Source organism: Equus quagga, chromosome 17 (genome assembly GCF_021613505.1).
Source record: "Equus quagga isolate Etosha38 chromosome 17, UCLA_HA_Equagga_1.0, whole genome shotgun sequence".
Taxonomy (NCBI): Eukaryota; Metazoa; Chordata; class Mammalia; order Perissodactyla; family Equidae; genus Equus; species Equus quagga.
The window spans coordinates 34,463,734-34,484,708 of record NC_060283.1 but is presented as its reverse complement, the minus strand read 5'-3'; the positions used below and the strand labels follow the sequence as shown (position 1 = coordinate 34,484,708).

Below are 20,975 nucleotides of genomic sequence, written 5' to 3'. Positions count from 1 at the left end.
GCCCCCGCTGAGGTGACCGTCCCTGCCCATCTCCGTGGGACTGTCTCAGTTGATTCCTGTTCTCCAAGCCTGATTATTAACAGTGCCCCTTTCACTCTCAAAAGCATCTCCCTTTGCATCATATGGTCATTCTGTCCAGCAGCCATGCACACACACCTGTGCACGTGTGCAAACACATGCTCACACACACACACACACACACACACACCCCATTCTGCAATGCTCTGCCTCTCCCTAGGGGAACGGTGTGCATTAGAACCACTCACGGAGTTTTCCTCTCTCTGCTCTGCCACGCCCTCCCCATTCCAACAGGCCCGGCTAGAGAGGCACGTGCTGAACAACATTTCCCATGATCCTGATGTGCTGTCCCCCGACCCCACCCCCCGAGTCGAGGGCCTGGTGTCAAGCCGTGGGGGGTTAGCAGGAGCCACTGGCTGTCCTGAATCAAGCACCAGTCCCTGGGCTGTGGACATCACAGCCCTGTCGGCCCCGGCCCCGATCAAACAGTGCCTGTAGGAAGCGAGCTGGACACAGAGAGGTGAGGCCGGGCATCTGGTGTGGCGGGGGTCAGAAAGGCTTCCTGGGGGAGACGGAGCTCCACCGGGCGCTCAGAGGGGGAGGGAGCATTCCCCAGAAGCAGGAGCAGCGGCCGTTCATGTGGCTCCTGTTTGTGGAGGGCCTGCTAACAGCAGCGAGGTCTCCACATTAGAAGTAAAGAGTAGGGCCAAGGAGGGAGGGGCTCAAGGCCCCAAGGGAGTGAAGTCCTCAGGGAGGGCAGAGAAGGAGCTTGGACAGAGCCCTGGAGACACCAACTTGTTAGGGCTTAGGAAGAAACTGGGCATTACTGTTATTATTATTGTTGTTAAATGAGCAGTGGGCGCCCCTGTCAAGACTGGTGAGCTCTATGGGGCTGACATCTTTCCAGTGGGTCTAGTTCAGTGTGTTTATGTCACGTCATCTAATGTGGGGGTCATGGACAGCAGAGTTAGTGCCCCCTTCATCTTGGTGCCCCTCACGGCCGCCCTGCTCACTCCTTCATTCATTCACTCATTCATTTATTCCTTCATTCCTCCCCTCAGCCTGCCAGGCACAGGGACCAGTGTCCTCATAGCAGGGAGAATTCCTGGTGGCTCCAACCTGGGCGGGGTTCAGAGGACCCTGCACCACCTGGTGCTAGGCCTCTACCCCTGAGCTAGGCTGGGCCTGCTTTCCTGATGGTGACCTCTCGTATCCGCATCTCCAATCGGTTCCTTCAGCAACCGGGGCTGGAGTGTCGCCCGTGTCCACCGTCCTGTGCAAGTTGCAGTGGGAGTTCTGTGTCTATACCTATTTATGTAGGGAAATGCTTTCTAGGAAGTCCCTGGGCCTTCACATGAAATACTGGGACTCACAGGGGCTGGAGGGAAAGGGACCCACCCACCGTGTGCCTGGGCTGCCCATCTGTGTGAGCAACTCCATGAATGAGGTGAATAAGGCGTTGGCCCATCTCTCTCTCTGTCTCTTTCACACACACACACGCACTGTCTTGCTTACCGGGCACACAGTGAGTCAGGATTTAACTCCGGGCCCCTCTGACTCCGGGACCCTGCGCAAACACCAAGCCTCACTCTTCTCCTCTCTCCTTCCTCTCCCAGCAGAAGCCCGGGTCCCTCAGGCCGCGGGGTGGGGTGGGGGGGGGCACATTGTTGAACAAACTCTCCCGCCTTGCATTCTCCGGAGAACGTGGGAGCCCCAGGCCTGTCTCTCCATCCCTCACTGCTGCCTACCTGCGTTCACCGGCTCCCTCCCAACCCAGGGACCATTAAATAACATGGCGGCTGGAAAACAGATCAGCGTTTTTTTTCCACTTTTGTGCTGCAGTCCAAACAGAAATGCAGAAGCCGTGTTTCCTTCGCCGTGCCAGTGTGCCCTGCCTTGCAAAACAGACAGCTCTCTGGAAGCATGTGTGAATTTAATTTGGGCGAATGTTGACTCATGTTATTATAATCTCAGAGCCTCTCTGCCTTGCCTCCGACTGGTCTTCTGAGCACCAGCCACCAGCATCCGTCTAGCTTCCTCCCTGCTCTGGCCTCTCGACCAAGGAGTTAATGATCTGTAAAAACACTTAAATTCATGAGGAAAGCTCCTTGAAAGGAGCAAATTTGTTTGTACCTTACGGATTCATTTTGTTCCGCGGCAAGGGCACGCACTGGGAGCGGATCTCTTTGGAATACTGTGAAGTGATAACTCAATTTTAAGAGTTCTCCAAGAGCAAAGCTTCTTTTAGCAAATTAGAAGGACGCTTTCTGAGGAGCTCCTCAGAAACCCAGGACAGTCCCGACTGCTCAGACCTGGGGCAGGTGACCGCAGCTGAGGGACAGGTAGATTTGCTCCAGGAGTGCACCCGGGATGGGCAGGGCTCCGGGGAGAGCCAAGCTCTGGGGAGACGAACGTCTGAGCCCCTTTGGGTTTGGCAGCAACGCTGACATCTTTCCCTCATGTGCTGCTGGGCCAGAGCAGTGGGGCGGCTCATCCAGTGTGACCCAAGGAACAGAACCCGAGGTGGCACGAGGGAAATATCCATTGGTCAGAGCTGCCCCCGGTGCGAATGGTTGCCCCATCCTGAGAGCTTGAACTCCAAGGGTGTTCATATAGAGCTGGACAAGCTCTGGTGAGCGTGGCCCTGGACAAGTTTTGGATGAGATGGATGTGAACGTTTCTTCGATGATTCTTTCCCTCCAGCTCTGTTTTTCTGCTAATTCTTCTAGAGACCCGAGCAAAGCTTTTGCATTCTGGACCTCCGCTCTCTGCTCTGTTATTTACTCCTGTGGTGCCTGAAGTACCTCAGGGAGACAGCTGCGGCATTTGCAAGAATCCTGTTTCATTTCCAGCATGGGCTGGGGTCTGCTTCCCCCGCCCACCGAAGCCGCCCCTTGCGGACTGTCCGTCCTCTCAAGGAGCCCAGACCCGCGAGCTCCCGTGGGGGCCGGCAGAGCCTGGCCGCGGCAGAGACGGGTCCCTTCACCACATTACTCATTTTGAAAATTCTCTGCTGATTTAAAATCCACTCCTGCTCACTTCTGCAGCTGCTCGTCTCCGAGGAGCTGCACTGGCTTACTTGACATTAAACAGGAAAAATAAGGAGAGGAAAAACAGAGCGTGAAGGGAGAAGGGACAGGAGATACAGGAGAGGCAAAGGAGGTGGAGACGGCCATCCTTGATGGCCCCCAATCCTTTAATTCCAACAGAACGAAAGGGATTGGGATTTTGAAGACAGAACAGGGGAGACATTCAGCGTTGGGGCAGAAGAGTTTTCTAGAAGCCTGGCCAGGGAGAAACTCTGAGCACACGGAGGGAGGGAGAGGATTAAGATATATCCCAGGTTCCCCGGAGGTCCAGAGTGGGGAGGACATGTGGACTCTGTGCCTTGTGGGGAGGGAAGCAGCTCGCAGGAATGAAGAGCTGAGAGGGTCCATTTTTACTGGTTTCCCAGCTGTAAGATGTACATAGCTGTGGCTTTTCTCTCCGTTTGCATCTGCAAGACTTCAGTAGTTGATGACCGATAAGAGTGGCTCTGCGAAGGCAGGAGGGTCTGGTTTCAGTCCGTCCTTACCCGCAGCATTAAAGGCGATCGGTCCTTCCCCAGGAGGTTTATCTGGATTCCTTCTAGCCTTCTTCTTCCCTTCAGAAATCTTCCCGTTAAGCCAGCCCCACACCCCAGGAAGGCACTGTGAGGACTCACAATGCTGAACATCTTCTGGGGAAAATAGAGGCTACCACACCTTTAACCAGTTCTCTGAAACTGATACATCAGATGCCAGCTGTGCCTCCGGATGGAACGAATGAGTGAGCGCTCAAATCTCCCTTGAGATTCTAACAAATCACGAGAGCCTCCAGGGCCACAGAGGCTCCTGAGCCAGGTCCCCCCATGGCCACCTGGGAGAAGCGAGGTCCAGCTTGGGGACGGGATATAACCAAGGTCCCGCGGATAGCAGATAGCAAAGGGAAGACGGGAGGGCTTAGCATGGCCTGACCGAACCTTCTTTTGCAAAGTGGCCTTACGCCCCAGGGCAATATCTAAAACTGGAGTTACGAAACTCACGCCAGTGCCTACAGAGCTGGGCCAAGGTGGGCCTCCTCACAGGGCTGGGGGTGGTGGGGAGCCTGTTGGAGGGGTGGGGGGAAATGCCTGCTCCCTGCAGGCAGTCTCTGCTCCTGGAAGAAGATTCCAGGGCCTGGGCTGAGCACACTCAGTTCTCTCTTCCCAAATCAACCCATCCTCGGCCACTCCAGCTCCCCTTGAGTGGCACGAATATGGACGCAGAGGGAGGCCAAGGGTTTCAACAATTGGGCTTCCTGACATGGAAGAAAACATTGCAGTGTAGAATACACACAAGGACACGTACCCGTGAGAAGCTTGGAGAAGTCTTGGGTCAGCCCTGGCCCATCAGAACCTTCTTCAGCTTCTCCTTCCTCTCAGTTCTCAGATTCCTCCCAGACAGTGGAGATGGCGGGGAAGCTGTGCCACTGCAGGCATGCCACCTCCCTCTCAGGGTCCCTGTTGCTTGGTCTTCAAAACGATCTGCCTCACTCCCAGGCTGTCAGAGGGCACTGCATGGTGCTGCCCAGCCCCTGATAAATTCCGCCTGGTCTGGCCAGTTTTATTTAGTCCAGGCAAAGAGGTACAAAATGAAATACTGGCCTCTTGCAGGCTTATTGTGCAGATTTGACCAAGGGAAGAATGTAGCCTAGAAATTTTATTTATGACTCTGCTCCTTATGGGTACTAGTGTTCTTAGTGTCCACTGCATCAGCCCGTAGCCCAGCAGAAGATGTCTAGGTGTGGGCACGGTGCCTTCCCCATGTCTTGTGGGTTGATGCCAGTCAGCAGAGCCAGTAAGATTCCGTTTGATGATACTGGGAGTGGTGGTAAGAATTCACCGTCGAGATCTCCCCAAATCCTGCGAACCATATTATAAATGCCCTTCACCGCCCTGGAGAGAGGAGGGGAAGATTATTGGAACACTTTAGGATCATTTCCTACAGGGAACCGAGGTGGTTTTTGCATTTTTAAAGTATGTTTGTAATCTTAGCTTACAATCATATTACTAATGATTTTCCTGCTAAGACGTAAAACCCAGGCTGAGCGTTATTGTAAAGACCAATAGAACAGCTCCGTGTTTTACTGCCTGCCAAGACCCTCCCCGGGGTCTGAGTCCCCAGCTGCTAGTGAAATGACATTAAACCCCAAACCTCTGTAAATATTCAAGGTCACAGCTTTACTTAGTGTTAATTATGTCTTCAACTGAACAATTAAAATAACTGAAACTCAAGCTAGCGTGTGTTGGGGGGGGAGGTGGGTGGTTTCTTTCTACATCCTTTCAGTTCACTAAAATATTTTCATATAGGGGCCAGTCCTGTGACCAAGTGGTTAAGTTCGTGTGCTCCGCTTCGGAGGCCCAGAGTTTTGCCGGTTTGGATCCTGGGTGAGGACATGGCACCGCTCATCAAGCCCTACTGAGGCAGCATCCCACATAGCACAACCAGAAGGACCTACAAGTAGAATATACAACTATGTCCTGTGGGGCTTTGGGGAGAAGAAGAAGAAGAAGAAAAAAAAAATTTTCATGTATGTTGTTGACAGTACAGATGTGAGGGAGAATTCAAATTCCTTCTCAGAAGATGCTGTAGGGTGCTGGTGCTAAGCACAAGGTACATGGTAACCTCTCATCCAACCTTGGCTTCACCTTGCTAAGAATTTGAGAAAGTGTACTTCCGGGCTGTTTCCTGGAGCCACGGGATGTTGGATGTGTGTGGCACTCCAGGCCGCCATCTTGGTGCACAACTCTGGGTGACACCTATGAACTAAACAGGGGAAGCGGGTTGGGAGGGATGGCAGGAATGGGGGTGACATGGGAAGAGTCATGTGTTTGGCTGGTGGGAGCTCTATTTTCAGCACAGATTCCCAGCAGCAAGAGAAGCTTCCCAATGAAGTTTCAAGTGAGCTTCCCGTTGCCACACCTTCTTATCATGGTAGAAATGGAGTTACCAAGACAGAGCCAGGAAAGAGAAGGAGGGGCAACCCTTGAAGACGGAACTTGGAGTAAACTCGTTCACTATGTCCAAGAACGCACTTGAACAGTGTACAGCACCCCAGGACAGAGGGGCCAAGAGAACTTCAGTGAAAGGCTGGTCTGCTTGCACACCTTAGAGCTTTCTTCCAAGGACAGCGCGGTAGCCTTCACAAAGCCTCAGGGCCACTGAACAGTGACACTGCAGCTCGCTCCACAAGGAGCCTCCTGAAGTCACTGGTCTCAATGGAACCTTCACACCAAGGACACCATGCTGCTGTCCTGAGACCCAGGTGGCCCGTCACTCAGAGGAGGGAGGGGAGAGCGCAGGGGTGGCACTTCACAGCCCAGTGACAACCCACCTTCCCTTAGCCTGCCACGTCACCTCAATGAAACAGGATGTAAGTTAGTGACAAGGACCCTATTCTTACCAATTTAACGTAGAATACATGTCATTGCATTCATCTTTGTGTTGTGTTGGTTTTAATGAATATTTTTTAAAAAGTTAAGTTCTTTCACTGGTACATTCAGTATCTTGCTCTCTGCTCCTTTTTCTCCATAGTACTCAACTTCCCCAGCCATGATTCTGCTACCTGTGACGTTTCTAATGTCTGATCCAAGCATTCAGCAGAGATAAGTCTCATTAAATTATCTGTTTCTCGAGGGACCATCTACAAATTACTTTTTGTGTTTTGGACAATCCTTTGTTTAAAAACTCTGCTTTGACCCTTGAAGCAGACTCAGTGGTACAGCCAAACGTTGACTCTCCCTCACACTCCTCAAGACCCCTGACAGGCAGGGCCATGTGACCACTCCAGCCAATGACCTTTGGGAGGAAGTGACAACAACATTTCTAGGCTGAAGTGTAGAAGTGGAGAGACACCCCAGTCTGTCCTCCACTGCCCCAGGTGACTGGAATGGAATGTCCCAAATGGTGCAGCTGCAAGCCCGTGGAGAGTCTGCCAGCCTGAATCCTCAGTGACTGCATGGAGAGGAGCCCCAGCCAACCTGAATGAGCAGGAAGCATGAACAAGATGCAAACAACTGTTGCGTTACATCATGGAGATGTTGGGGCTTGTTTGTTGTTGCGACCAAATCTCACTGGCTCAGACTGAAACAGCCCTGAAATGAGAAGGAAGACAATCTAATAGCACTTGGATGGTTCTCATCTTGTCCTGGAGCCTCAGACATACACACTTGGCTTTGTGAAATGGGTATTTGCTTGAGAAAATGGTCTAAAGGGAGTCCTTTCGGCTTCATTTTTAGAGGAGCTCAATTTCTAACAGCACTATTCACCAAAGTTTTTTTATAAACCATCAAACCTTTCCAGGGTGTAACCATGGATTCATTTATTTGCTTACTAATGTGGATCTGGGCATAGCAGATATCCTTAAAGTAACTCCTATTGGATGTTGAAATGGTTTAGTCATTTTGCGTGTTCCCAACCCATTATTTGAATCCTTGTCTTTGGTTCAAGGTGTATTAGCTTATTTTCAGCATCCTGCCTCTGTTTCTGGTTTTGTTGAAGCTTTCTTCTCTCTACTGACTTTCCTCGTCTGTTTTTGCTTGAAGGGTAGTGTTTTATTTTAAACTGTATTCAACCTGAGTTCTTCAAAACTACACAGAACGTCTGCATCATATCTATTTATTGACAAAGCTTGATTAAAGAGTCTGGAAGAGAAGGTAGATTTCTGGATCTCAGATTATAATAGACGGCTGAATTCCCTCAGAAACATTGACACTGACCCTGTTGTATATTCATGGGGTCGGTCTTAGCAAAAAAAGAATGACTATAGGCTATTAATAAGCTGGAGTTCAAATGGTCGTTAAATGTATTACAATGGGCGAAGAAGGCAGGGGGTCGGGGGGATTCCCACTTAAAGAGCAGGAACTCTTGATTTCACCAGAAATATCAGAGCAAATATTTGGAGACTTCAGCTACTCAGCTTTGATAATAACTCCAAAGTCTTGTTCCCTATCTGTGGGTCTTAGCTCTGCAATCTTTCAAATAAAAGTAGTCCTTTCTGGCTTCCAAACTCAGGAATATTGTTGCAATCAATGAAAAAAATACGTGGGAAAACACACAACTCTGCATACCACACGTGCTCTGTGATTCCCACCAGTGACCGCCGAGGCTGATTCTACCGGAAAAGAAGAAACCGGAAGTGTCCTTTGACACGTGAGCCATCAATGACGTCCTTTTAAGAAGAGGGATTCCAGTGTCCTCCTTGGGCAGCTCCCAAGGCTGCAGCAGGTTCCAGGGGGCAAAGAGACTCCTTCTCCATCTGCTGCCCAGTCTTTGACATCCCCAGAGATCCTGGATTCTGCAGAGGCATCGAGGGGGGAAACTGAGAAGTCACCGCTACAGGAGAAGCCGGGTCAGACTGAGCTGTCGTCCAGTGCCCTCAGGTTACACTGATTTCTGTGTGATGGGCCAGTTAGAAACAATGTGAGTATATAATTCTACCCTCAAACCGTGGATTCAGTAGATAATGACTTGAGCAAACTTGGGACAAAGGTGACCCTTCTTGTGGGTGTGTCTATATATGGTATATATATATAGGTGCATGCACCATACATATATATATATATATATATGTATATACATAAGTATATGATGGTCCGATGTACACACACATATATAAATGCTATATATTACCAAATATATAAATACCAAATACCAAAGGCACCAAAGCCACTGCCGACCTCCTCTGCCCCGCCCCTCCCTGTGTTTCCTGGTCTAGACCCGAGCTCCACGCATGGTAGAGATTTGTCATCGAGTGGTTGCACTTCAAAGAAAACTCTATTTGCATTTATCCCACAAAATCAGGCTACTTGAATTATTTAACCCGCAGTGTATAGTCATCCCCAGTCCCAGTGAAGTCAGTACGTACAGCACAGAGCAGGATTCTATTCCTCACACGTCAGTGGCCTCATTTGTTAATGACTGCTCTGAACCTGAATGTGTCCACTCCAGATTTCTTACACTAAGTGAGCAGCTACTATGTGCCAGGTGTACACCCAGGCTGTACGCTCACAGCCACAGACCGCAGATCTCTGCGGGACGTCACAGCTCAGGCCTGGGTTGCCCGTGCAGCAGCAGAGCGGGGGCCCGTGGGAGCCAGGCAGAAGTCAGCGCTTCCCCATCGTGACACCCAGGGAGCATTTTTGTTTGTTTTCAAATGTTTTGCTCCCCCAGGCCTCAGCCTAGGAGGAGGTGATTACCAGCCTCCGATTTCATGGAACCTGCAAAGAGGAGGGAACACATTCTATACGCCAAACAGTCTAGGAAATGGTTCCCTCTCAGCGTTTTTTCCAGAAATGTACGTACACGGGCAGTCATTTCTCATTCCTGTCATTTTTTGTAAAAACTCACTGTTTAGGAAAATGCAGCATAATTCAGGGTTCTTTTCCCTACTCAAACATATTTGGAAAACAAAATAAATTCCATAAGATTTATTTGAGCATGCAATAATTTATAAATGTAGGGTTTCAATCTAGGAATATTGAATTTTTAAAAATTGAGCAATAATGAGCATATTTCTGAATTTCTTTACTTGACCTTAGGGGTCTAGAGCCTTCTGGGATGAGGGCATTACTCTAAATTCTCACATCAAGGTCAAAGCCGGGAAGGCCCAGGCGAGAATCTGTCCCCCAGGACCTGCCCTTTCCCGGTCAGAACCACTTGTGGGCCCCCGAGGCTTGTGGGCTCCAGGTGTTCAGGGTCAGCTCTGAGACACACTGGAGCGTGAGAGGAGTGGTCTGTCAAAGTCCTTCCCCTGGCAGATCTACGAGGCGTGAGAGCAAGGGAGACTGCTTCAGCCTGAAAGAAGGAGGCCGGGGTCGTGAAAGGCACGTGGAGGCCCAGACATGAGATAAAGGGGAAGTTCAAAGGCGGGGAGGGGGTGACCCTCAACTGGCTGACAGCACCCTCCCTCTGGGAGCCTGGGCGAAGGTGTGTGAGTTGGATGCCGGAGGACAGGGGCTGGCACATTTTCTAGGCAGAACGGCCAGTCCCAAAAACCCCGCTGTTCTTGGCGTCTTTGCTGCCACTCCCACTCTCCGTTTGCCTTTGGAGACACTGAGCACCTGTTCTGCGGAGCTCACCAAGAGGTCTTTCTGTCTGAATTAGCAACCACCGAGTGCGGGAGAATCGGGCTGTGCAGAAAAAGCTGTCATTAATGCAAGTGCGAGAGTTGAGCCTGCTGAAGTGTAACAGTGGGATTTTTCATGGACCGTTTATCCATCCTTCTTCCACTTGGCCATAAGTTGATCATGTATCTAATCTTCTTCAGCTCTTGGTGGCCATTAAAATGTGCGCATTCTGTTTTATTTCGTCATGTGGTGAGGTGTTTCTGGGTGCCTGTGGAACCCATCCTGCAGCAGCCACACACACCTTCCCTTGGGACCCAGAGTCTTGGCTCCAAACGGGCAGTTGCCTGGCCACCAGCAGGACAGTCGGTCCCAGCAGCAACACGGCCTGTCCGGCCTGGGGTCACTCACTCATCCTGACCTGCTTCTCCAGCTGATTTTACCTGAACTTGGGTGAAGTCTTCAACACTTGTGTTCTAGTTGGTTTCTAAATATGATGTGTTTCCCGAACAGAGATCAGTTTTATTCATACGGGGCCAAAGTTGTGAGAATATGGAATGGGCTAAAAGTAACTGAATCCAGAGTTTGGGAAGGAAAGGGCTTGTCTTTGCTGCCAAAGGGGTGGGTTAGCCAAGCCCCCAACCACTCTCCCGACAGCTGGGCTATCCACAGCGCCTAGAAGTACATCCTCCACGCCAGGCCCCCCTGTGTGCTGTTGGTTTTTCCAGATCAATCACACTTCACCAGCCTCTGCCAAAACCTGGCTTCCCAGAGATTTGTGGGACTGGGCTTTGGTTCACAGTGGGTGTCTTCCCATTTCTTGGTGAGGTTTCTGCATTCTTCTGAATATGCGTGCATATATGCATAATATTTTTAAAGCGGCATATTTTCTCTGGGTCGTTCAAAGAAAGAGTGCCCAGTAAAATAGATTTAGGTGTAGTGATTTCTGTAAATCGTTTGCATTTTAAAAATTGCCTACTTTTCTGAAATTAATTTCAGGAACTAAAAGCTGGCAGTAGTTATGGAGAGCTCGTAGTTAGAGCCGATTCATTACTGGAAACAGTTTTCTATCCTCCATTTTTCGCTGTTCATGAGAAACAGTCTCAGACATGTTCTTTCACACTTTCCCGACTCTGTGCTCCCCCTAAGAGATGGGGCAGCACACTCTTCCGACAGCAAGCGCCTGGGTTTGCTTCCCAGCTCTTCCTTCTTCAGCTGTGTGACCTGAGCAGTTTGCCACGTCTCTGAGCCTCGGTGGGTTTGTGTTGAAATGTGGAGTGGGAAGGCTTCTCCTTCAGGAGACTGTTGAGAGCCTTCAGCAGATTCCCATATATAAAGCCAGCCGTCATTCCCAGCTCCTGGCACCCCACTGTCGCTCCAAATGTGTGGAAGACTGTTCTTAATAAGCCCAGTCCGCACTCTACTGGACCTGCCCTCCCCGAGGTCACCTGGTGACCCCCAATTGCCAAGCCCAGGGTCCTAGTTCGCCTCGGCGAGGGTGGTCCTCCCTCCAGCAGGGGGTGCTGCTAGCTGGCTCCACCTGGTGCTTCTTACAGACTGGCCGTGCTCCGGCCCCACCTCCTCTCCCTCCGTGTGCCCCCAAATGTCTGTATCCCCCAGTTCTGTCGTGGCCGGGAAGCACAGAGCTGCAGAATGAGCCCCGGACTTGGGATCCAGAGGCCTGCGTTCAAATCCTTGCAAAGCAAGTTGCCTGTTTCCTCAAACCTTCAAAGGGGAGGGTGATGTTGGCCTTGCTCATAAGCTGGGTCCGAAGTCCCCAGCCCAGTTCTGGGGTCCCAGCTGTACATCCTGCTGTGTGAACTTAACCTTCAGGTTGTCCCGAAAACCCTACCACTCAGCCCTACTAGGTCTAGTCTTATTATTTCCCCCGAAGCGCCTTCTCTCACGCTCCTTATTTAGTTCCTGGGGTCACAGCCCTTCCTATTGTTCAAGTTGGACCCCTAGGTCCCCCCTCGCCTTTGCTGATTCTCCAGCACTGCCGTTGTCTTCCCTTGGTCTTCGGCCTCTTCCTCCTAGACCGCTGCAGGGGTGCCCCACCCAAGGCCCCGCCATGGGGGTCTTTCCCCTTCTCGCCAGCCTTGGGCCTCACCAACAGTTATCTCTGCAAGCAGATCTGATCCTACCAGGGCCCCATTAGGCTTGTCACTGCCTCCCCGTTGCCCTGTGGGGTCCTGCCAATCTCTGGCCCCTCCCCAGAGTCACCACTCACCATTACCCCCAAATCCTCGCCTTCCTCAGCCCACCTCTCATGGGCGCGTGAGCCCTCACCTATGCCAAGAGGGCCTGCTCACCCCTCCCGCCCTGGGATCATCCTTGAAGACCCGCTCCAGCTCCTGAGTCTGTGAAGAGCTCCCCAAACCCCCCAGAAACTTAATTATTGCCTTCTCTCTGCTTTTATTAGGAATCTTTTTATACCATTATTATAGCACGTATATTTTGCTCTAATCATTTATATTTATAATATATTTATATATATAGGTCTTTATGTCCCTTTACTATACCTTCGTTAGAACCCATTACACTTCTGTGATAGTCACTTGTTTTGTCGTCTGTCCCCAAATGAACTATGAACTGGTGGAGGACGGTGCCTCAGGGTTCTCATCACATGCCAGCATCCCGCAGAGCGCCCAACAGAAGCAGACCTTCGATTAATGTTCTCTTGAGCTGATGCTACTGTCATGGGAGGGTTGCGTCTTCAGATCCTCATTTGTCAAATGTGTAAACGTTTAGTAAGTCACTGCCCCTGGTTTGCCATGTGACAGGTGGTATGGGAGTGAAGTCAGTCATATGAGAGGAGGGATGTCAGGCCCGGGGCTGGCAGACCTGTGTTCTGGTGGTGATTCTGCACCCGCCCGGTGACTTGGGATGTCACCCCCAACCCCAGCTGCCCTCTCTTCATCTCTGGAATGACTTCGCTGGATGGATTCTCTCTGTAGGCACTTCCTGCCCCACCAGCCTGAAATAGGGCCCTGCTGGGTGATTTTTCATTCCGCCCTCTTCCACTGGTGAGTTTTATTTGGAAGCTGAGTTTAGTGACATCTGGAGAAGCCATAATTCACCGGGTGAAGTCGTTCCTAGATTTGGAGCCCCCACGTCCCGGGAAGAGGCCGCATCCTCTCCTGTTATCTGGTTCCTCAGGACTGCTAGCCCTCATTATCTTGGAACTTGGGAGTGCCCTTCACAGCGTCCTGTGACTCATGGAGAAGAAATGGGCCGGCCTCCCTCCGAGGAGAGCTGGACCGGCTGTACACGGAGGAGCGTCAGCGGGAACACTGGGCCTTCCTGCCTTGGCTCCCCAGGGAACGGAGTGGAGTGGGCCGGGAAGGCCTTAGGGTGCTGGGGTGGGCTCTGCAGGATGGGTCTCTCCAATGCCATGACACGGGGAGGCCCCAAGTAGAAGGGACCTGAAGCAGAGGCAAGCGTGCCCTCTCCCCAGGCTGTTCTCAGGCTGACTTCTCCTTGGCAGACAGGCCATTCCAGACACAGTCAGCCTGAATCCCTGAAGCCAAGCCCGAGGAGAGAGAGAGAGACAGAGAGGGAGAGGGCTGCTTCCAAATTGGCGTGAAGTTCTCACTCCCCTGGAGGAGCAAAGCCAGCAGCTCCACTGCGAGCCACCAGGGAGCTGTGGAAAACGAGCCCTGGCATCGTAAAGACGGTCATTGCAAACAGGATTCCTCTTTCTCACGCAGGCAGGCGAGCCCGGGGTCAGACGCCTGAGTCACGGTGCTCGGAGAGAGGGGCAGCCTGTCCTGGCCTACCTCCATCCTACCACCTGCCCCCAGACCCCCAGATCCTGAATGCAGGTGCCTCATGCAAGTGGTGTCCACAAGCACGCAAGCAGAGGGGGACCAGAGGGCACGGGAAGTGTCAGTGGCACTGGCCACAAATAGGCACAGTCCCTCCAGAACACACAGCCCCGTGCTGGTGTCAGAGCAGCCTTCTCAAACATCGGGCTCCTACCTGAATGCACCCGAGCCGCTGGTCCTGGAAGGCCGTGAGGTGACCGCAGAGCTTTGCAGACCGGGCAGCACCCTGCGCATTTCTCTGCAGGGCCAGCAGAAGCCCATCAACGCGCTGGGAGTGCTAGGGGCTTTGTGGCTACCACGGGGGCCTCCTATGCACCCACCCATTCCCGGGAAAGCTGGACTCACCAGAGGGGAATGGGCCAGGCCCCACTCAGCAGAGAGGTCCTGGATCTTAACTCTGACCTGCTTTGCAGAGCGCCATGGTTTCCTTGCTGCTCACTGGCCTAATGAGAATCACATGGCTATGGCCTCTGTCCGACTCTTTGACAAAGGGCCCAGGGGCCGGCAAAGAGACACAGAGTGTCCTGCCTATAACAGCCACTGCTTGGTTCAGGGACCACTTACAGATAGTCCCTTAAAGGTAGCAACATCCTCGGGGGCGGGAGGGACCAGACAAGGGAACAAGGTGGCCAGGGCACAGCGGTCCAGAGGAATGTTGCAAAAACAAATTGATGTCACCCGTCCAAGGGCTTCTTGACTTTTGTTTGCCTCAGAGAGAGAACAGAGTTTGCCTTTTGTCCGATCCTCCTCAGCCCCACCATCATCCCGTAGGAATGTTCCCAAGATCTTTAAACCTCTTTAAAAATCAAGTTGTCATGAACAGCGTCCGCCCTACGGAGGCGGCTTCAGCACCGTCTGCCGTTCTGGGTTTTACAGTGGATTCGCAAACACTCATCGGTGGGGGGTATGTTTTGTCTGGCACTTCGATTTCTCTATCCAGCCCCCCACTCTGGGCTTCCAGGCCCAGCTCGCAGACAGGAGAGGTGCACAGAGGTTGGCAGGGAGGGGAGGGAGCCTGGACTGTGAGCACATCTGCCTTTGTCCCTCAGGAGGCCCCCACGTGCCGTCCTCATCCTCCCCAGCACCCAGCAAGGACAGCTGGACACCCCTTGTCCCCGATCTGCCAGGGAGTGTGGCACCTGTCCCTGGGCAGGCGTGCCTCTGCCCACTAAGGGGCAGTCCTGTCTGCAGCCTATCGCTCTCCCAGTTACCCTGGCCTGATTGAAGCTCGCTGCGCCCAGGTCTGGTCTGGAAGGAAGCTTCCTGTTCTCTCCTCTGAAAGCAAAACCTTCATTTCCTTTCACCCCTGGACAACGCATTTGTCACAGAGACAACCCTTGGGGCAAGGCAGCTCTAGGGGAGCAAGCTTTGTGCCAGCTGCCTGCTGGCACTGCCCATCCTGGCTGGGCCAGCAGTGGGTGGGGAGGCTGCCCAGAGCTGGCCTGCATTCAGTGCCCAGTGGTCTCTTCAAAGCCCTTACCCAGATGGAAGAAAATCTGATCGGCTGGGCGGGTGACCCTTCTCAGAGTCCCCAGGGGCCCATCGCTAGCACCCCTGCTCCCCGCCCATTTGGGTGAGTTATCATCGAGGTGCAGCCAGACCAGCTGGACACAGGCTGGCAGCACAGCTGTGCCCACTGCGTGTCCCGCTCTCCCCTAAGGCTCCCTTTCTGCTTGAGGCTTTTCCCAGCGGGACCTGGGGCCTGTGTGTCTGGGGTTCCCAGGCAGAACTATAGCCGGATGGTACAGCCTCAGAGCCTGGCTGCCAGCGGTGGAACCAACCCCCAAAAGGGAGCATCAAGATGTCCCAGTTCTTGTTCCAGCCTTGTCTCTCTACAGTCGTGTGTCCGTGGCAAGTCATAGCGCGTCTCAGCGGCAGTTTACCTCTCTGAACAGGGACGTGAGTATACAGGCTGGGCGCGCTCGCCCAGTTCTTTCTGCTCCAGCAGCATCTTAGAAGAGCTGGGAGCAGATGTTGATTCCTCGGTTCAGGGCGAGCCCTGCGGTACTTCCCACAAGCTCCCGTGTGACGCTGATACTGCTGGTCCGGGACCACTGTTTGGGTACCAGAAACTCAGGATGCAGGTGAATCAGAGAGTGCGTTGTGGAGGGAGCGATTCTGGAGGGAGCCTGGCCCTTCCCTCCTGGGTGACCATTGCCACTGGTGTCCAAGCTCTTCTTTGCAGTCCCTCTTGCCACAGGTATTTATTGAGCATCTACTGTGTGCCAGGTGCTGTTCTAGACTCTGGGGACCCCGCTGGGGAGGAAACAGCATCCTGCCCTCTAGGCAAGGCCCATACCCTTCCTTGTGATGTGGTTTATGGAACCCTCACAGCACTGAGGCAGTAGGTCCTAGTGTGACCCACATTCAGTGTTTCTTCAGATGAGGAAACTGAGGCCCAGAGGGGTGAGCCACTTTTCCAAGACTGCCCTTCTTGTAAGTGGCAGCACTGGGATTCAGCCCAAGGCCTGTCCCCTCGGTTCCTGTCTTACCAAGACCTTGCACAGAAGGCTCAGGGAATTGCGCTGCCCGCTCAGTATCTACTGAGATGTGCATTCACAGCCCTTCTTGGACCAGATTTCCAAATGTCGACTGTTCAGCCTTCCTGGAATAAGCCTACTTGATTATATGGGATCGATTCTTTAAACACAGGATCTGACTTGATTTGCTAACGTCATCCTTAGCATCTTTGCATTTAGAGTCCCAGGCGACAACATTCCAGCTTTTGGTTCCTATGCCATTTGGCCTGGAGTCAGAGTCATGTCCGAACTTTATGGGGGCGGCTGTGCGTGTGTGGGGGCAGTGGGTCTGTGGAATTTATCGGTGCATTTCTAGAGACTTTGCTGTGAACCTAAAACTGCTCTGAAAAACAAAGTCTTCAAAAAATAAATAAGTAAAAAAATAAAAATAAATTAAGATGGGAAATGTTTCCTCATCTGTACATTCTGGAATAGCTTAAGTAACATAGATAGGAATGATCCATTCCCAGAGGGTTCTAGTTAGTGCTCTTATAAGACAATCTGGTTTGCTATTCTTTGTGGGGTAGATGTAGATCTTTGATAATCAGGTCATTTTATCCCATAGTTATTGATACATTCAGATTTCCTAGTTTTTCTGGGGTGAGTTTGGTAAATTGGACAGCACAGTGACCAAGAGGACCGCCCATGGATGGGACTGCCCTTCTCCAACTTTGCTCCCAGCACTTACTCTCCCTGCGGCTTCGGGCAGGTGGGAGCTTGGGGCTCCTGGGGAGCCACAGGGGTGCCGCCACTTTACTTTCAGCCTCCAAGGAGTCCCCTTCCTGTTCTTGTTTTTTCCCCCGCCTTCCTACTGGTTTGTTCGTTCCGCAGTGGGAAGGTTGTTGGATTTTTTGCTGCCATACTGCAGAGATAGAAGCCCTGGTCCCTTTTTGTCTGGATGCAAGACTTTTTCCAGGAGTGTTTCCCCAGAAGTGGCACCTGGGAGGTGCATTTTCTGAGGCCTTAAAGGCCTATCGTGTTTCTTCACTCCCCCGATGCGGTCCATGGATGGGCGGCGTGTAGCCTTTGAGGGATGCTATTCTTTTCCATGGAAACTCTAGATGTCCTGGGACTGTCAGTTAGCTGGTGGCCCTGGCAGGTGGTCAACCACCCCAATTTGGTTCATTTTGCGTCCGGAAGCCTGCAGGAGATTTTTCTCTCCCCTTGGAATCCGGAACTTTCTGTGTGATGTGGCTCGGTTGCCATCTTGTGGGTTTTCCTTCCCAGAACTCAGTGTTCCCTTTTCTTCTGATGCCATCTGTCTTTCTAGAGTGTGGGGACAGTTCCTCCGTGCCTCCCTCGGGGCTGCGTCTGCTCCCTCCCCTCCACGTCTTTTGTCCTTTGCTCAGAAGCTGGGAGACCTCCAAAAGTCAGCCCCTGATTGATTAATTTTTTCATCAGTGTCTGTTTGCTTCCATAATTGTTTAACATTTCCACTTCCATACTTTTTGTTAAAAGAGTTCCATACTTTTCTCTTGCAAAGCAGACTATTCCTATTTTTCCACGCACATTCCTCTGGCCTCTCCCCGGACGACAGAGTCCGCTGTTTTGAAGGTTTGATGCCTGTTCTCAGGCTGTTTTCGAGGCACTGGGCCTGGCGATTTCCCCTGCCTGGTCCTCTGTCGCCTGATATGAATCATAGTTTATTGTTGACTCATATTTACAGGATGTTTGATTGATGATATGAAGTTGGTTCTGTCCCTCCAGCCAACTCCTGGGAGCCACGTTCAAATGGTCAGGAGGCTGTGTCCACGCGTGGGAGGAGATGGAGGCCCCGGTTGAAGGACAGTGCTCACAAATGCCCAAGAGGGAGGGGGTCTGACCTGTAGGGGATGGGCAGAACCCACCAGGGCAGGGGGCAGCTGTCAGCTTCTCCACCACTGTGCTCATTACCATTCTTCTCTATCTGGCTCATCCCCCGACCTCAGCCTGCCCAGGAGCCCAGGAATTGAGGGGTCTTTCTTTTAAGGAAGGAAGGAAGGATGTGTGGACAGATGGATGGACGGTGGATGGATGGATGGAAGGACAGAAACAAGGAAGAAGGAAGGAAGGAGAAAGGGTAGATGCGTGGATGGGTGGAAGGATGGGTGGGTGGGTGAGTGGGTGGGTGGATGGATCATGGATGGAAAGAGGGAAGGAAGGAAGAAAGGAAGGAAGGAAGAGTAGATGGATGGATGGATGGTAGATGGATGGATGGAAGGAGTGAGGAAAGAAGGAAGGATGGATGCACGGGTGGATAGATGGAAGGACGAGTGGGTGAGTGAGTGGGTGGGTAGATGTGTGGACGGTAGGTGGGTGGTTGGATGTGTGGGTGGATGAATGGGTGGACAGTTGGAAAGCCTTATAATAAAGCCTTCCCCCTTCAGCTTACCCTGCCTCACTTTCTGGAGATTTTTCGTTGATGTTTCTTTCACTCCCTGTGTTGGGACTATGGGATATGGAGTCAGATAAGCCCCTTTGCTGCATAGCACTGACAGCCTGGTGTGGGAGAGAGCAGGAAAGGCCTCCCTCCGTCCAGCTGCTGCTCTGCAGCTCCGCCTGCCCCCCTCCCCAACTAGGCAGGCCGAGGCAGAGAGCAAACCACAGGCAGGACCCACGCACGCACAGGCTTTCAGGTGGCTCCTCTAGGCGGGAGGCAGTCCTGGGCCCCAGCTGTTTTACATTTGTTGCCGAGAAGGCTGCCCATGTCAGCAGACATGGCTGGGGTCAGGGTGACATCAAGGGGGCTGGGGCCCCGAGGCTCTCGGTCAAGAAGACTAATGAACCTGCCACTCTTTTCTACCAGAGCCCTGGGCCCCCGTGGGCGTGCAAAGCTAACCCTGAAACGCACCACGACGGGGGGACGGCCCCTGGCGTTCTCGGCTTTTCGGGGACGATACTGTATTTCCCCTCGGAGGGTTGGCGCAGCTCGTATATCAAAAACTGGAGTAATTATTTCCTCCCACTGAGGAAGGCTTCCATTTAGCTTTCTCTAGCTGCCCCCCCTTATTAATTATCTAATTACAACCACATTCTCCGAGAGAGCAGCCTTTGACTTTCTGCCCAGGACCACTTAGAATGGCTGACATATTTGGAGCACTCTGAACTTGAAAAAAAAGAAGTGTGTGTGTGTGTGTGTGTGTGTGTGTGTGTGTGTTTCCGTGCATGTGAGTTTTAGGGAAAATGTGTGTTAGCCTTTTCAGGTCTTTGTCTTGATGCAGCAAAGCTTTCTAGAGTTCCCTGAGGAGCTAGGTTCAATGTGGAGGGAGCCGGGGCCGTGGGCAACGGAAACACACGCCGCCTGCTGCCCACTGCTGAGCAGCTCCAGGCTCACCACCCACACTGACACACACACACACACACACACAGACACACTCTGCTGAGGATGTCACCCAGCGCCCTGTCAGAAATCCTTCTGGGCCTTTCCTCATCCCATCTCATGACCTGGGGCGCCTCTCCTTGACCTCTTTCCCCAGCAGCAAATTCCTCACGGTGCCCCATCCAGCAGCTTCCTCCTGGGTGAAGCCATTCCTGACTCCCTCCTCCCTCCCCCAGCCCTTGCTGCAGACCTCGACTGTCTCAGCACTTAGTCCACAGCCAAGAGAGCCTTTCCAGCAGCTGCCCTGCCCCCCGGGGCACCTCTAGGGTGAGGACACGTCTCCCCCACATCAGTTTAGCCCCGGTGGCAGGGTGGGCCTGGCACACAGCGGGCCCTTAGGGGATTCTCCATGAACGGACTTGCCTCCTTTGTGTTCTGAAGGTTGTCTGGTTATTGACGTGTTTGTTCACCAGACGTGGAAGTGAGTGCCACGTGCGTCAGGCCCTGGGATGGGCACTAAAAATACCAAGGGACCCAAGGCACCCACTGGCCCGTCTTGGAGAATCTGCAATAAAGTTCAGAGTTTCCTGGGAGGATAATGCCGTAAATTTGGGATTGGTTGCAAGCTGGCCGGGTGTGCTGTAGGACGGGGGTCCTGCAGGGCTGGGCAGTCAGCAACCTGCAGCCCCAGAACAGTAGGTGATAGGCCAGAAGTTGCCCTAGCCATGAGTTGCCGCCTTGGAGCAAGGTGGGGGGCCCCCCTGTCCTCACCCTCAGTACCTTCAGCCTCCAGGTGGAGGACCTGTCCAGCACGTCTAGAAGCCCTTGACCAGCTATTCATGCCCAGCGACGTTTTCCCTGCATCCCTGTGGTCCCCACCACCGTGACTTACGACCTTGGGCTAGCATAGCAGAGTCACTTTCAAGTCTGGCGATCAGACACCCAGGCCTGAGCTTCTTTCCAGCATGTCTTCTCTAGCGAGCCTTGTGGGCACAGACGGCAGCTCGCAAGGTCTGGGAGGCCCCACCTGCTGGATCCCTCCTGCACGTGCCCAGCATCCCTCCACCAGGTCTGCTGTCTTAAACTCCTCCCTTTCGGCAACAAGCTTCAGTCCCAACCACACCTTCAGTATGTGGGAAGGCAGGGGTATTTCAGGCAGAGCACATGGCCCTTGTCAATCAAATTGACTC

The 20,975-nt window shown here is 52.5% G+C and overlaps 1 protein-coding gene across 2 annotated transcripts in view; it reads left to right on the top strand.

The window, feature by feature from the left end:
- The window catches only part of TWIST2 (twist family bHLH transcription factor 2), a 90,285-nt gene that overhangs the window by 28,748 nt on the left and 40,562 nt on the right, over positions 1–20,975 (top strand). Inside the window, exon 2 of one of the 2 annotated variants that reach the window (XM_046644838.1) lies at positions 6,612–7,399. The exons of the other annotated variant lie outside the window; for it this stretch is intronic. The gene's annotated coding sequence lies outside the window, so the exon portion shown is untranslated. Of the gene's footprint in view, positions 1–6,611; positions 7,400–20,975 lie in introns of those variants that run through there. 2 annotated transcript variants of the gene reach the window in all.